Source organism: Pseudopodoces humilis, chromosome 4 (genome assembly GCF_049639895.1).
Source record: "Pseudopodoces humilis isolate 2021_Gansu_Grassland_sample_001 chromosome 4, ASM4963989v1, whole genome shotgun sequence".
NCBI lineage: Eukaryota > Metazoa > Chordata > Aves > Passeriformes > Paridae > Pseudopodoces > Pseudopodoces humilis.
The window spans coordinates 16,507,064-16,524,807 of record NC_142203.1 but is presented as its reverse complement, the minus strand read 5'-3'; the positions used below and the strand labels follow the sequence as shown (position 1 = coordinate 16,524,807).

The 17,744-nt window shown below is 40.3% G+C and overlaps 1 protein-coding gene across 9 annotated transcripts in view; it reads left to right on the top strand.

The window, feature by feature from the left end:
* Positions 1 to 17,744, top strand: part of KIAA0825 (KIAA0825 ortholog) — a 243,742-nt gene that overhangs the window by 8,153 nt on the left and 217,845 nt on the right. The window contains exon 1 of one of the 9 annotated variants that reach the window (XM_088053986.1): positions 17,274 to 17,373. The exons of the other annotated variants lie outside the window; for them this stretch is intronic. The gene's annotated coding sequence lies outside the window, so the exon portion shown is untranslated. Of the gene's footprint in view, positions 1 to 17,273; positions 17,374 to 17,744 lie in introns of those variants that run through there. 9 annotated transcript variants of the gene reach the window in all.

Sequence of the window (17,744 nt, the reverse complement as noted above, 5' to 3'; positions counted from 1 at the left end):
AACTGTAGTTAATGATGCCATCCAGTTGCTTTAAAGTGCTTCTACCTCAAGTTTAATGAATTAGATTTGTCAACAGCATATGTTTTATGCACTACTTCTAATGAAGTGGCATACCAGCACTACAGTGTACTTTGAGGTTTATTCCATCAAAGCTTTTTGCTGTCATAAAGTAGACCTTTTTAAATAATAGATACTAAAAACTACATTTAAATAACATTAAGGTTGTGACACAAACACCAAATGACAAACTTCAGGCAATTCAAAGTTAGGGCTGACAACTTGTCATTACTTTGCATTGTCATTTTTTGAAAAAAAAAGAAGCACCCTTGCATGATTTAAGGATTGAATGTCAGACTAACTTTAAATTTCTTGGCTTTTGTGGGCTGGAGTTAGAACCTTACTGTCATTTTTTATGCAGGGTTTTTTGTTGTTTTATTTGTTGGGTTTTTTGTGTGTGGTTTTTTTTTTGTTTTGTTTTTTTTTAAATTTTGCATATTCTCTGTTTTCAGGGAAAAAAGCAGTAGAAACATTACAGGCTTTATTGTCTTTGTTTTTAATATAAAACACAGATATGAGAGTATTGGTCAAAGAACAATTGTTGTCAAAATTACATGCTGTTCTTTAAAACTTCCTTTGCTTTTGTCTTTGCTAATTTTTCTATGGAACTTAGGAGTTACAGGAACTTTAGTCCTGGAGAACTTTAACTAAAACCCTATAAAGTATTGAGAATTCCTAATTCTTTTCCACATAAAGAACCACTTTCTTTTTATTGAACACTGCTATCTAAACCAAGTGTATACAGAAAGCATTGTTAAAAGATTTTTCATTACTTAAAATATGTGAAACAAAGGCAGTTGAACAGGGGAGATTGTGTTATTTTTTACACATGCTTTCCCATTTTGTTGCTGTTAAATATAGTAGAACTTTCTGTTTAAGTATCTTAGCATGTGTTTGTAAGTACAGTCCTTTCCATTCCTCTATAGAGATGATTTCTCAAGGTCTGTAAGTCTAATACAGACAATCTGTTATTTTCATCATCATTTTGTCAACTTAATCTAGCATAAACTGGTACTGCTGCCAAGTTGTCAGACCTGCACCAGTCACTCACTTCATCCCTATGCCACCATCAATGCTCATACAGCTGCCTGGTAAACAGGGATAAATGGGCTTGCATGGGCTAAGAACGTTGGTAGGATCCTGTGAAAAATGGTCAGAAAATGAGGTTTCTCGTTCAGCTTGTCTGAATCTCTTTTCTCAGTACAGTCAATTTCTCACCATTCTTTTTATTGTGTCACTATTGGTGAGTAATTGCACAAAAACTGAATTTGAATAAAAAGTTGTGATCATTCCAGGAAGAATTGGTTTAGAGAGCTAAATCATCTACTAGTACAGATAAGTGGATTGTTTGAAATCAGAATAGTAGTCTCTACAATGTTTTAAATTCTTAAGATGCCACTTGACTGGGTGTGCGTAAGCTATGTCAGGCAATGTAAATACAGGGCTTGGTGAGGAATACAACCCTCTTTGTGCTTATGCTGCCATAAACCTACCCCTGGTGCACACTGTGGTGGAGGAAAAAAATGGAAAAATCTTTCTTGCCTTCATACTAAAAGTCAAATTACTAGTTAAATACCTTGACTTGATAATTGATACTTGCAAAGCTATTGACTTTTGATTCACGTATTTAGAACAAACTTAAAGTTTCTGGGTAATGTTTAGCTCCAGTGATTAGCATGAAGGTGTTGTGATACCGCTTTTTACCAGCCTACCTAAGAAAAATGTCATTGCAATAAATACTACCCCACTTTCCTATCTTCAAAACCTTTCCTCTTTTTTCAGAATATGTGCTATTGGATATTTTGGTTTTGTTTGTTATGTTCTTCAAACTGCTTCATGGTGGTATACCAGTGAAGGAAGTGTTGGTTTGGGACCACTTGCTATTGGCTGAGTCACAACAAGCATAGTTTATCATGCAGGTTAAAGGAATAGATGAATCTCTGGTTCACTGTAGGACTGTTATGTAAAAATAGGTTTGTGGACAACTCATGCCTCTGTAAGATATTCTGCTAAACTTATTACTTTATTATTTAGTTATTACAAATTTAGGCAGTTAAAGAAAGATATAGAGTAAATACTAAAACTTTGATTGTAATATAAATTTCCTCCTTGAATCTTTTATAGCTTATTATATGTTTTAAGTTGTAAAATTCTTTGTAATTAATATAAGAAAAAAGAAATTTGCTAAAATGTTAGTGTGACCTTGGGAAAAAATTTTTACTCCTTTAGTTTGTGATGTCCTCCTGTCTTTCTATAAACTTGAAATGTAGTCTTCCTTTACAAAAACCAAAAATTAATTTAGTTTTCAGTGGAGTATTGTTATGTAATAGGCAAGTAGCACACGTTGCTTACACTGTAGTTCCACTTCTTAGCTGATTGCACAAGTCACTTAAGTCTTGTAATTCTGTAGAAAATAATACAGTGCATGGTGTTCAATTACAAGATATTTATGAACACTTGCCCTCTTAGTCATGAAACTAAAGGCTAAGTGGTTTTGGCACTAAAGAATCTAATATAAATTTTATAGTAGGTTTTTTAAGATGGGGAGGAGGAAACCCTTTCTGCATCACAAATCTGCTGATTGTCTTTCCTTTTTGCACAGTAATTTATGACCTGGTGTGGTTCCAAATAATTATTTCTTTTTCCCAATGTGAATGCATTTAGTAATGATTAATTGTCTCCCTTTTTGTGCTCTTACCTCTATCATATCTTGACATAATATTCTTGACATCCCAGAAGAGATGGCTGAATGTAACAGAGCTATCTCTGAGTATTCTTGAACCACACTCATGTGGCATTTCCAAGGCATGTGTAGTAACAGTATAAAGGTAAATTAACTTCACCATGAATACAGTATGCTTCTTTCCTGAGCTGGCAGCTGTGGAGTTCTTTGTTGCTCTGTGATAAGGAGCTTCAGGCTGGAGCTTAAAAGTATTGTTTAAGATGTTTTTTATAAGAAGGAAGTTCACTGTTCACTAAGTAACTATTTCTTTATTTTTCTTCCATTCTACTTCAACAGCAATGGAAAAAGATTGGGGATAAATATTCTTTAAAACTGGCACTTGGTTATGTGTTCTTTTGCTTTTGTAGCATCATATTGAGATGACTTGTACTTCCTGTAAAGAAATAAAGAAGTAATACCTTATAAGATGCAAGTTATCAACAAAACTGAACTGAAATATGGAGAGGGTACTCTGGGAAGTTAAAGGCCACCATTGTGAAACTAGGTGTAAAAATTATTTATATATGGCTTGTGATTTAGTGAGACGGCTCTGTCTTAAGATTTTTTTTTTCTTCCTTAATAGTTACAGAACTGAAAACCAGTTAGACACAAGGTGGAGTTTTCTGCAATTAGTTTGATTACCCCTAACTAGATGTGGTGTAGACCTACTTTCATATCAATCAGTATATTTGTACTTTTATATACAGATTTTTTGTACTTTAATTTACAAATGTCTTTTGTATCTTCTATTTTTATTATCTTCAATAGTGTTTAAACCTTAAATTATATATAATATGTGTGTTCTTTTAATGCATAAAGCTACCTGGCAGCAGCCATGAGTTCTCTGAATATTAGTGATAATTAACTAGAAATCAAGTCGTAGTCAGGGCTAAGCACTTCACATAAAGAAGCTTAAATCAATGTCCTTTTAATTTAAACTGACAATAACATTGGTCTATGTGTTACTTATATTTCTTTTTCCTCCTTTATGTGATGTTTTGATCAGATACTTTTTTAAGAATAAGACCTTCAGATTCAGTCTGAGGGAGATCTGTGGTAGAATCAATATAGTGCTGATTATCAAGACTGTGCTTTAACTAGCCACGCTAAATGAAAACAGTATGCTCCTGAAACTCTCAGTCTTCACTGTGAAGAAAAACAGAAGGTAAGCTGGAAGATGCCTGGCCATGGAGATGAGTGAGTCTTCATGAGGAGCCAGTCACCAGCCCAGACTGCTGAAAGCACACTATAAGGCTTCTGAATTAGTAAAAAGCGTAATTCTCTTGCTGTGGAACACTATGTATATGTCTCTGTGACTTTACAGATTTGTCAAAGATGGGCCTTTATTGTTTTGGTATATAGTTACTAGTTGTCAAAGGATATTTGAAAGTGGCTTTGGTTAGGCTTAATTTAACTCCATACATGGGACAATCATCTGACAAACACTTCAAATGAGTGTTATAATGGGAAGCATCTTGGTTATTATGTTTTCTTTTTTCATAACTAGTAGTGTTTCAAAACATGATTACAACTTCCAGCTAAAATACTGAAAGCAATAGACTTTCAGATAATTAGAGACCGGTGAGTCTATGAGAAGAAAATACTTTGTATTAAAATGTATTATGCTTTGATTAATCACATAAATCTAAAACATAATACTAATTATGCAATACTATGCCTCATCAGAGAAATAAGTTCTAAATTGATACAGGTGAAACAGAGTGTCATGTTCTTGAGCTTACTTTGGGGACAAGCCAACAGAGTGGAAAATGGTTACATATGACATCCTTCTGCAGAATTTATTTTCTTTGAACATATTTCCTGTTGTCAAATGCTAACCTTTTTTAGACTGTTGCTAGTGTCATTGAATATAAATTCTTCCTCCTTGAAAATCTGATTTATATTACACTGTTAGGACCAGCCATTTGGTCAATCTTAGAAATGTAAAACAATCTTGAAGCATCCTATGAGATCTACTAAATTGAAATTATTTGTATAATCTTTTTCTTAATTCAGCTGATGACATGCAGTTGTCATTTCTTGCAAGCAATTTTTTTCTTTTTTTCCTCAAAACTGCTGGCTTTTTTAAACACAATTACAGTTGTTGGTTTGCAAATCCTGTGAGTCAGTCTATGCTGAACAAGAAGCTTATCTGAAACCCTAGGCAGCTTCAGTGAAAATTAAAAAGCATGCTTTACTACAGAGATTGTCAAGAGGGAAAATAATATTTGTCCAGTCGGACAGCTTGCTTTTGTAGTTGCTAAATGAAAGTTGAGATTCTGTCTCTTCCTTGAAAGCTTCTGTGTCAAGAAGGTAATTTGGACTGTTTGTGGTTTGACAGGGATTATTAAAATCAGATGAAGTGAAGGGAAGGAAGTGTGAGAAAGCAAAATTGACAGTGACACTCTCTATTATTTGCAGCTTGGATCATGATGACTATGTTGATATGATGGATTCTAAATGTTAGTTTCACTGTGGAGATATATTAACCAGCAAATACAGTAAAATGCAGTTAGAGATTATTTTTCTGACTTAAGAGAATGCCATCCAACATTTATTTTCACTGGAAAGTTTGGGAGGGGGAGTGTAGCAGAAAATAAAAGATTAGAGGGGAAACCAGTAGGGAAAGGGGAGTGGTTCAGAAAGAACTTATTTTTTTCCTTTGTGATTTGATTTCTCTTTTATCTTTTTTTTTTTTTTAATTTTTTGAGTTTATACAGCTTGCTAGTATACTTAAGAGAGAATATAACTGAGAATTGAGATTTGGTGGAATGGGTCATGAAATTTCTTTTTGCATTGGCTTGAATTTGGTAGGAATTTTTTTTGCATTAGTAGTTTTGCTTAAAGTGAGCTCAAGTCTTAGATTGTTATTTCACATCAATTTTTCATGACTTGCATCTTGTATGCTATTTTTAAATAGAGATATTTTCTGCCACTTTGAGATAAATAATTAAAAACCTTAAAATACTGCAATATTCATATAGCTGAATTTTTAATTGCTGAAGATACATTAGCTACCAACTGTATGTATCTTTTGGTGTCTACTGAATATAAAATGTATTATTTAATCTTAATCCTTTCTTAATATCTTAGTTGTATAGGTAAACTTTCAATTTTTGAATAGCCTAGTTAGTGCAGAAGTAAGACACCTGATTAGTCAAGTTTGAAGAGTGCTGTCATTTCTATTTGGTTTCCTTTTCTATTTCCCGGTATGGGAACTTTGTGAAAAATTGTGTTTTGGAAGTTTTTAACATAGAGTCTTATGATTTTATAGGAAAATAGGGAACTCAAAAGAAAACAGGTGACAGATGAAAGCTTTTGCTGTTATTTAGCATAGCCATACCTTCGTATCTTTCAAACAATGTCATGCAATATTTGAACAGTTAAGCCATGCCAGCATCTCATCTTCACCTATCTTAGAGTACAGAGCAGCATATTAGCATTGAGAGTGATTCATCTGGCAGAACAAAAGGGATAAAGGAGCAGAATGACTGACTGAGGGAAAAGAGGTTACACAGAGTTGTTTGCAGACTTGCAAAATAAGGACTGTCAGGAGAAGAGATGGTGGTGTTGAAAACGTAGTTGGGACACTGCTAAAGAAGATGCTCAGGTACCTCAGAACCCAATGTAAAAGGAAAGTTCCAGACCCTGCTGTGTGCTGATGTGGGAAATGTGAAACACAGACAGCCACCCTAAAATAAAATGTATGTAAAAGACAGTCTTACAGTAAATGTTATTTATATATCTTCGTATTTACTTCTGTATCCATGTCATCACAGAGTAACCCACCTACATGACCTAGGAAAGCCAGTTGATGTAATCTTTTAAGATTTCAGCAACACTTTTGATTCTGCCTCTCAGAGTATCCTGGACAAAATGTTTGGCTTACATCTGAATAACCATGTTATGCAATGGGTGAGCAATTGGCTCATAAGTCAGGCAAGGGTTATGGTGAATGGTGTGACATCAGGCTGGTGTCCAGTGACAAGTGGGCTTCCATGGGTCTCCATCCTCTTTCAGCCTGGGTCTCTTCAACATATTCATTAATAACTTGGATGCAGAACTTGAAAGTCTTAGAGATTACACTACATTGGGAGGTGCTGTTGTCTCCCTTGACAGCAGAGAGGCCCTGCAGAGAGACCTCAACAAGCTAGAGAGATGGTCAGTCACTAATTGTGTGAAGTTTAACAAGGTCAGCTGCTGGATTCTGCATCTGTGATGGAGGAACCCTGGATGTGTGCATAGACCGGGATGTGAGAGGCTGGAGAGCAGTGCTGTGGAAAGGGACTGGGGGTCCTGGTCAATAGAAAGTTGAATATGACTCAATAATGTGCCTTGACAGACAGGAGGGCAAATCAGGCTCAGCATCACCAGGTGATCAAGAGAGGTGTTTGTCCTGCTCTGCTCTGCTCTGCAGTTGGTAGGACCTCACTTTGGGTAATATGTGCCCTTTTGTGGGCACTACAATCTACAAAAGACATTTACCTGTTGGGGAGTATCCAAAGGATGGTTATGAAAGTGCTACAGGGTTTGGAAAGAAAACCTTATGAGGAGCAGCTGAGGTCACTTGGTTTATTCAGACTGGAGAACAGGAGATTGAGGGGACCGCTCATTGCAATTTTAAGCATCCTCATGATGAGAAGCAGAGGACCAGGTGCTGATCTCTTCTCTGTGGTGACCACTGATAAGACTCAAGGAAATGGCATAAAGCCCAGTCAGGAAATGTTTAGTTTACACATTAGGAAAATGTTTTTCAGTCAGAGGATGGTTGGGCACTGGAACAGGCTTCTCAGAGAAGTCTGTCTGAGTTCATGAAGTGTTTGGAGAGTGCTCTCAGGCACACTCTTGGAGTGTCTTTTGCAGGGCCAAGAGTTGGACTTTGATGAATTTGGTAGGTCTTTTGCAACTCAAGGGATTCTATGATTCAGATCACAATATCACAAATTACAATATTCTAAACTAAAAAAAAAAACATTTAAAATTCAGTTCACAGTTAAACATAGTTAAACTTACTGTAAATTAGTTAGGGTTGTGGAAGAGCTCTGTTTCCTGAATATGCAGGTTTTACCATGTTATGTAGCCCAATTCCCATAATTTTGAGACTATCCCTGTTCTGTTGGAATCCATCTCTGTCTCCTTGTGTGTAGTATTCATCAAAGGGGAGATTAATTGAATCAAACTACGTATTCTACTGTCTGTCATCTGTGGAATTCATCTGAAGAGCAAGGAAAGAGTAATAATAAACTCAAAACCTAGTATTTCAGTATTTGCAGTGTTTTAAGTAAAAAAAGTAAGAGAATTGTTTAGAGATTCAGAACATGGCAGATAAGAGGAGATATATTTGGCAACAGTGAGCATTGATTATCTTGTATAGTTCCAGAGTTAATTTCAGATTCCTCATTGCTTGTTCATGTTAGCATGTAATGGTTGTACCGAGTTTTATTCTTAATGTAAACAACAAAAATGCATTTAACAATTTATACAGTTTAGTATTTTTACTGCAGGAGTAGTGCACATATTTACATTTTGGCCTAAGTTAGTCTGTGAAGATGTAATTTAGCATTTAATTTCTTAGTGAGATGTGTAATTCAGCTCAGATCCCTTTCCTTGTATAATTCATTTTCAGAGCTCTCAGTTGGGGCAAAGGCATGTCTTTATATTTTTTTTTTTAGAGACAACATAGCACCAATATTTGTGATTAGGAGAAGTTCTCTTTTCATCCTCCTTTCAAAGGCTAATTCATACAAATGTAAGGGAAGGGGCTTGGAATCTTTCCCTAAAGACATCTCCTAAGAAATGAAGGAGACCAGAGGATTTTGGTGGGCCACTATGGAGGCCATGGTCACCAGAAACTGTTCCACAGTGTGATTAGTTCTTGTTAATTTCTAGGGGATAATCTCCTCTTTACACTTTTGTCAGTGTTTTATGTAAAGGGATTACTTGTTTTGGTAGTATGTAATGGCTTTTGTTCCCAGAACCACTGCAGCTAGAAAGTAATGCTGTATTTTGGCAAAGTAACACATTAACTTTCTGCCTGTTTCTGATACCAGCTGTTGAAAGCTTGTTGGAACAGTAAAATAATGTAAGCAAAAAAACCAAACCAAATCTAAAAAAAAATCAAAAAAACAACAAAATGAAAGGGCATTTCATAATAAATAAGCATTTTCAGTAGTTTTAAAACATGTTGATAGGATGTCTAAGTGAAATAAATTCCTACATATCAGAAGTCACATAAATGAAATTAACTTGAGTAAAAAGTACCTGAGAAGCAACAGGATTTATTTTTCTCTACTAATTGTTACTGTTCCATAATTATTTTTATACCACAGAGGATCTTTATCTTATTTATCTATGACTCTTATATCTGTCAGAAGGTTTTGAGAAAACATTGAGTAATTTTGAACTGAGATTTTTTTAAATGCTGAGTAGCTCTTAAAACTAATATCCAAAGAAAGGGATTCTGTTACTAAATTATGTTCATCTGCAGTAGCATAAGTTGCATCCAGATTCACTAGTTACATCTTTCTAACAAGTAAAACAAGAAAGAATTAGAGTTATTTTCTGGCACCTATTCTGGTGTCCATTATAATGATGCAAGCATGAGGACTTGTATAATAAGAACAGAGTAGCAGTCTGAAACTGTGTCTTACTGAAATTAGATCAACAGTAGAATTTGTAAGAAAGAGGACAATGTATGTGGTATTAAGAAACACAGTTACTTCAGATGCAGGTATAAGCACATCAGTTGGGGTGAGGCACAGCCGTTATCTCAGCAGCTTGTATGCAGGACATGTAGAAGGGCACAGGCACCCCCCAGCCCCTCAGGTGAACTCAGCTGGTGGTTTTTGCCCCCCCAAGTAGAACAGGCTCAACAGTGAATTCCATATGGTTGAAAGCTGTTGCTAGAAGGAGCATGGTGACCCAGAGAGCTTCCTTCGAAGTATGCAGCTGTCTAGATCTCCATCTGCAGAGAGTGTTAAAGCCTGCCATTAGTACCAGAGCAGCAGAGAGACAACACTTGCATGTGGTATGACCAGGTGGATGATCCTTTATTGGATGGGGAGGGGGGAGCTTTGTCACCAAGGATGATGGAAAGGCTGAGGTACTTAATGCCTTTTTGCATCAGTCTTTAACATAAAGACCTGTTATCCTCAGGACAACCAGTCCCCTGGACAGATAGACCAGGACAGGGAGCAGAACAGACCCCCTGCAAGGCAGGAGGAAGTGGTGACATGCTGTGGTACTTAGACACTCACAAGTCTGTGGGAAGGATGGGATTCACCAGAGTACTGAGAGATCCGTCAGGAGAGCTTGCCAAGCCATTCTTCATCACTTATCATGAATTCTGGTTAACTGGGGAGGTCCCAGACAACTGGAGGTTGGCCAACATGACTATAGAAATAGTTGGAAGGAGGATACAGGATACTAGAGGCCTGTCAGCCTGACCTCCATGCCAGGGATGGTTATGGAACACATTATATTGAATGCAGTCATATCCCACATAGAGGACTACCAGGGGATCAGGTAGTCCAGCACAGGTTTAGAAAGTCCTGCTTGGCCAGCTTGATCTTCTTGTGCAGACCAGGTGACCTGGCTAGCAGATAAGGAAAAGGCTGTGGATGTTGTGTACCTGGTCTTCAGCACAGCCCTTGGCACTGCTGTCTCCCACAGCATTCTCCTGGAGAAGCTGGCAGCCCATGGCTTGGGCAGGTGCGCTCTCCAGTGGGTTAAGAACTGGCTGGGCCCAGAGCGTGGGGGTGAACGGTGCTGCAGTTGGTGGTCAGTCACTACAGGGATTCCCCAAGGCTCAGTACTGGCTCCAGTCCTGCTGAATGTCTTTATTGGTGGTGTGGATGAGGGGATTGAGTGTACCCTCAGGGAGTGTGCAGACAGCAGTAAGCTGGGCAGGAGTGTTGATCTGCTGGAGCGTAGGCAGGCTCTGCAGAGCGCTCTGGACAGGCCGGGTCAGGGCTGAGGCCGGTGGTGTGAGGTTCAATAGGGCCAACGCTGGTTCCTGCACTTGGATTACATCAGCCCCATGCAGTACTACAGGCTGGAGAGTGACCCAGGAGAAAAGGACCTGGGGTGCTGATTGACAGCTGGCTGAAGATGAGCCAGAGTGTGCCCAGGTGGCCAAGAAGGCCAATGGCATCCTGGTCTTTATCAGAAATAGTGTGGTCAGCAGGAGCAGGTCAGTGATTATTCCCCTGTGCAGTGGTGATGCCCCAGCACAAGTCCTGTGTTCTGTTCTGGATCCTCTACCTGAAGAAGGACATTGAGGTGTGGGACTGTGTGTCCAAGAAGGGCAACAGAGCTGGTGAAGAGTGTAGAGAGTAGGATCATACGAGGAGCAGCTGAGGGAGCTGTGGTTGTTTAGCCTGGAGAAGAGGAGGTTTGTGGGAGACCTTATCACTCTCTTCAACTCTACAGCTTTCTACACCAGAAAAGAGAGTGTAGTGAGATGAGGTTGGTCTCTTCTCACAGTCAGTTAATGACAGGACAAGAGCAAAAGGCCTCAAGCTCTGTCAAGGAAGGTTAATTTTGGATGTCAGAAAGAATTTCTTTACTGAAAGGGTCATATACTGTAATGACAGCAAATAGCCTTAAGATGTGATAGGGGAGGTTCAGTTTGGACATCAAGGAAGAATTTCCTTACCAAAAGGGTTGTTAAATATTGGAATGGGCTGCTCAGGCAAGTGGTAGAGGAACCATCCGTGGAAATGTTCAAGAAAGAACTGAATGTGGCACTTGGTACTATGGTTTAGTTGACATGGTGGTGTTCAGTTTCAGTCAAAGGGTGTAATTGATGGTCCTGGAGCTTTTTTCCAACCATAATGTTTTCTGATTCTATGATAGCTCTTTTGTCAAAAGCTGTCTTTTCTACTTCTGTGTTCTTCAAAGTATTCAGTTTTAGAATATGACTTACTACACTGCTTTCCAAAGCATAGACCTGGAAGTTGAAATGCTTTTGACTGCAAACTGCTCTGTGATCTAGGAAGCCAAGATAAGTTACATGTGGACTTCTGTTGTCTTCCCTTGTTGAACAGTCATTCCAGTTATGCTTGATTGAGTACAATAATATATGATCATCTATCAAAAATCTTGAGACTCCATCTTTCAGCAGCTATTACAAGGCAGAAATACTAGCTATTTGTTTTAGTCATCTGTTTGAAATTATCTGACAGGAACATGAGCATTACACAGATATCTTTATAAAAGAATTCTTAAAAACCCAGTGCTGCAAAATTTATTTCTTTGTATCTTTAATTTACCTGAAAAAAGTAAATTAAAGGTTTAAAAAGAAAGCGTAACTGTGTAAGTTTAAGAAAGTGTGTTTGTAAACAGTTTAGTCTGTATAATTGCCTTTCAAAAAGCTATGTATTCATTTTTTAAAGTTGTAATTTATGTAATTTGTGTAATATTTTTTTTTATGATGACTAGGCAGAAGTCTTTGAGTCAGCACTTCTTACTAAGCAAGCCAGGTTTGTTTTTTGGTTGTCAGCTGAAGGAGGTAGAATTCTTGTGGGTAAGAGTTTTGAAGGGCAGTATATAGTTTGCAGTCATGCCCTCCCATTTCTCATGCTTTATCTATTAGCATTTAGGCCACTGTGCAGCTGGCATTGCTTCAGTTCCTCTCAGTTATGTAAAACAATGATTCTGTTCTCAAGCCATGAGTTTCATGTCTCCTGTGGTTTTGGCACTGTACTTATTATTTTCAAGAAGAATCCACACATATCTTCATGTAATTTCCCTGACTTTTTTTCTTCATTTACTTTTTTCTCCCTTCCTCTGCATCATGATTCTGGATACTTTCTTGTGCCACATGAAGCAGCTATGTGCAAGTGGTTTGAGAACTTCTTCAGAGAAAGAGACAGAGAAGGTTGACGTGTTTCTGAGATTCACTGGAAAAGTGACTTTCTGAATAGTATACTATGTTCCACTCACTTGGCTTCTTATTCTGAGTGAGGCTTCCAAAGTGTCTAACAAAGCCAAATCTCTGTGTTTAATAACAATCTGAGTCCTGAAATCCTTCCTGGGACTCTACTCTTGCAGGATTCTTGTCATTTCTGTCAGCAGACCATTCTGAGTGCAGTAGCTGACATTTTCAAAGAGATTTGTCAGGAAATGCCTTTCAGGGTTATTTATGCCACTGTCTCAAATGTGCTGAGGTCTCCCCAGTGCCACTGATCATTCATGCTGTGTTTTTAGTACAGAGCTTGCAGCTCAGGTTAAACATTTGAATAAGTTGAAGGACCACAGATACCTTGTTTGCCTTGGTACAAGAAGGAGACCAGTCAACCAGATGCTCCTGGATGTGGCAGATGTTAGCCATCAGTACTTAAAATTACATCAAACAGCTTGTGTAGTATTGTTTTGGATTTGCATGTCCTGTTTCTGGAAGGAAGGGGGAAGCTACAGGAGGTGGCTTCTGTGAGAAGTTCCTAGAAGCTTCCTCAGTGTCTTGCAGAGCTAATCCCTAGTGGCTCCAAAGATGAATATGGCCAAGGCTGGGCCAACTAGAAATGGTGGTAATGTCTCAGTGATAGTATATTTAAGAAGAAAGAAAAACAAGTTGTTATTGCAGCTAGAGTGCAGTGAGAACATATGAGAGGAACAACTCTGCAGACACCAAGGTTAGTGGAGAAGGAGGGGGAGAAGGTGCTCCAGGTGTTGGAGCTGAGATTCTCCTGCAGCCTGTGGTGAAGAGCGTGGTAAAGCAGCTGTGCCCCTGCAGCCCATGGAGGAGCCCCATACTGGAGCAGGTGGATGCGTGAGAGAAGACTATGGAAACAGGAGATCCATGGAGAGAGGGGCCTTTGCTCTCAGGCTGGAGCAGCCTGTCCTTGAAGGACTGTACCCTGTAGAAGACTGACTCATGCTGCGGGGGTGGACAGTGGGATGGACTCATGTATGTTGCAGCATTTCACAGAGAACTATTTATGAGATGGACTCACATCAGAGAAGTTCATGGAGAACTGTCTACTGTAGGAGGAACCTCACAGTGCAGCAGGGGAATAAATCCTCTCCCTGAGCAGCAGAAGAAATAACAGGTGATGAACTGATCACAAACTCCAGTCTGTGTCTCCTTGTACTGCTGGTGTAGAAGGTAGAGCTGGGAAGGAGGGAGGGGTGGAGGAAAGGTATTTTTAGGGGTTTATTTTACTTCTCATTATCTTGCTCTGATTTTTGAACTTAATTCATATCTCTAATTAGTCTTTTTTGCCCATGATGGTATTTGAAGAGTGATCTCTCCCAGTCTTTATCTCAACCCATAAACCCTTCATTAGATTTTCTCTCTACTGTCCAGCTGCCAAGGGGAGGGTGTGAGTGGCTTTGAGGCCACACAAACTACAGCTGAACTGCAGGAACAGCCCATGCTGATAGAACAGGAGGAAGAGGCAAGGCCAGAGATAATCACTGATCCCTATCCCCAGGTTAGCTGCAGAATGTGCAAGAAGATTTCAGCCACCAGTCTGACCTGGCTGCAATATCACAGCTCACAGATATGTAACTAGGTGGTAATGAGGCCAATCAGCCACGATCCCTGTCCCAGGATGTGGGCATTGACAAGGGGATTGGGAAGAGGACAGAAGCTCTCAGCCTTTGGGGATGACTCCTGTCAAGTGTGTGCACTGCTTTCTGAAGGATGATCTAGTAGTGCACCCAGGCAGGTGGGACACCATGGAGAAAGCACCCAGTACCTCAGAGAACTGGCTGTGCTGGAGGTAATCTCTAGGGATTCAAATAATGAGCAGTCCCCTGTAGATGCAGATGAGGTCCAGTGTGCACAATCCACGTGGCAGAAGTTTGCATGGAGCACATGATCATCGTATACCAACTCATTGGCACTGATGTCCATGAACAAAGAGCTTCAGGTGATTACCTAGCTACAGCAATGTGATGATCATCTTTTTTCCTCGCTTTTTTCCACCCTGATTCTTGTCTGTGAAAAGGCTGTGCAAGACAGTGGACAGAGTTGAAAGGCTTCAGAGTGGAAATGTCCCATGCCCCTCCAGTATGGAGCAGAGTCTCTGCTATTGGGAGCGAGTACCCCTCTGTTCAAGGGAGAGGGTACAAACCACAAGGTAATCTGTGTTTTTTGCTGTGTGAGCACAGAGAGGTTGTGAGGAAGTGGGATGGAAAACCCACCTCTGCCCTGGCATCACAGGTATGTGACTTGAGAGGAAGAAGAACCACCACAGGAAAGTCAAGGACAGATGCAGCTCCAAGTGAGATGCAGTTTCAAGTGAGAAAGTCCTCAAACAAACTAAAAGGGCTGATGTTACTGCCAATCCCCTTGTAAGGATCTCCAGTTCATATAGCAACAAATAGTAGAAACAGCAACAAGTACCATGACCAGAACTAGAGAGGCCCTGTCTCCAGCTGTGTGGAGAAAAGGGACAATCAGATCTGTTGGACTGTGTGGATCCAATGGCTTGGTGCATCAGACCCACAAGAACCTAAATCTTTAGTTGACAGGTGCACGATGTACCCTAATGCCATCAAGATATATAGGAGTAGAATCCATCTCTATTTCTGAGGTGACTGGGGACTGGACAGCTTACTGTACTGGAAGCTGCAGTGGCTCTGATGGGGAATAAATGGCAAAAATACCCCATTGTGACTGGCTCATAGGCCCTGTGCATCCTGGGCATCAGGATGCCCAGGATCAGGATTCCTTACATCAGGAAGAGGGTATTTCAAGGATCCAAAAAGGCATCATTGGGCTTTTGGGATAGCTGATTTGGATTTGCATAAAATTTGATTTTGGAAGCAGGGGCTATAGGTAGTAGGTTCTGTGAGAACCTGATAGAAGCTTCCTCAGCATCTAGCAGAGTTGAACTTTGACATATCTAAATATGAATGTGCTGCTGGCCAAGGCTGGGCCAGTTAGATATGATGGTGTCTGGTTCAGGGCAAATTTGGGAGGAAACACCAGAGAGGTCCCTCTAGAAAGCAGACTCAAGTGTCCCCTCCCCCAACTGGTTTGGGAACAGATTTCCTTGGAGAAAAGTGGAAAAAACTGTTTTTTTAACAAGCAAAGTATTCACAAGCATAAAAAATGAGTAATATTAAACAATAAAACCTCTTGCTGTTGTGAAGAGATGGCAAATTCACAAGGTCCTTTGTGACTTTCACAAAGTAGGGTGTAGCTTGGCTCGCTCAATATCTTATCAGTCCCTCCTGCACTGGAAAATGCCACATCCTGGGCCTCATTGGGCCAGAGATGTGAGCTCCTGGGGTTTGTCTGAGTTTTCAGTCAAGAGCAAGGCTGATCAGTTCCAAGGAATAGAAAAGGCTCAGTCTGGAAACCTTCTCTGCCTCAGCTAGCTATAAAAAAAACACTAGCTAAAAGCAGAGAGCTCTGTCCTGCTGTCTGTCCGTGCTGCAGACAACACAGTTCAGGAGCAGAAGGCAGAGGCATAAGTGCTGTTTCTGAACACAAACTGCACGCTTCTTCTTCCCCGTCTTTGCTCTCAGGACCAGTCTTAAAGGTGAAGAACTCAATATCCAGCATAAACAGAACAGATGATTGTAGATACAAGCATCATAAAGTCCCCCCCGGAACAGCTGGTAATGTCCCAGTGATAACATACTGAGGAAGAAGAAAAGAAAGAAAAGTATTGCACGGTTTTTATTGCAGCCAGCGAAGAGTGGAGTGAGACTATGTGAGAGGAGCAATTCTGCAGACTCCAAGATCAGTGGAGAAGGAGAGAGGAGCTGCTCCAGGTGCCCAAGCTGAGCAGTTTGTGAGATGCAGCCCATGGTGCAGTCCATGGGGAAGCAGCTGTGCCCCTGGAGATCCATGGGGGTGCAGAGATCCACCTGATCCCACACCAGAGCAGGTGGACACCCAAATGAGGCTGTTACCCTTTGGGAGGCTTGTGCTGGAGCAGGGTATCTGACAGGGATCTGTAGACCCGTGAAGAGAGAAGCCCATGCTGAAGGTTTCCTGGTAAGACTTGTTACCCCATGGGGGACCCATGCTGGAGCAACCTGTTCTTGAAGGACTGAGCCCAGTGCAAGAGTGACCCACGTTGCAGCAGTTTGGGGAGGACTGTTGCCCATGGGATAGACTCACCTCTGAGAAGTTTGTGGAAAACTGTCTCCTGTGGGAAGGACTGCTTCTGGAAATACTGGAAGGACTCATCTCCCTGAGCAGAGGGAGAAACAACGTGTAATGAGCTAACCATAACCCCCATTCCTTTTCTCCTTGTGAGACATTGTGGGGCAGAGCTGGGACAGAGCTAGGGATGCAGGAAAGCTGTTCTTTCTTATTCCACTTCACAGTATCCTACTCTGATTTTGTAATAAATTAAATTAATATTTCTAATTTGAGCCTGTTTTCTCATGATGGTATTTGGTGAATGATCTCCCCGGGTCCTTGAGTCATAAACCCTTTGTAATATTTTCTCTTCTCTGTCCAGCTGCAAAGGGGAGTGATACAGAGGCTTTGGTAGGTGTCTGGCATCCAGTCAGTGTCACTCAGTCACCCTGCTGTAGAGACAGAAGACATTAAGTGGCTGAGTACCTTGCCTGGTCTTTCAGAGGACCCTTCTGCTGTGGGACTGCTGAGGGTTAAAGAACAACAGGTAATGGTCACTATCACAACAGTGGAGTGTTGGCAATATCACACTAACCAGGATTCTGTAACCCCCTTCCATGAGATGATTCATGAATTGCAGCACCAAGGAGCAGTCAGCGAGTCTCTCTCACCCTTTAGAGCCCTATATGGCCAGTGCGTATATATCTCCAGTGGAGAGTGGAGACTGACAGAATTGTTGTGGTCTAAAGGAAGTCACACCACCACTGAGTACTGCTGTGCTGTATGTGCTGGAACTTCAGTCTGAACTGGAATCCAAGGCAGCAAAGTGCTGCCTTCATTAATACTGCTTAATGTATTTTTCTCCATTCCTTTCGCAGCAGTGCCTGCAGCAGTTTGCTTTCACCTGGAGGATATCTA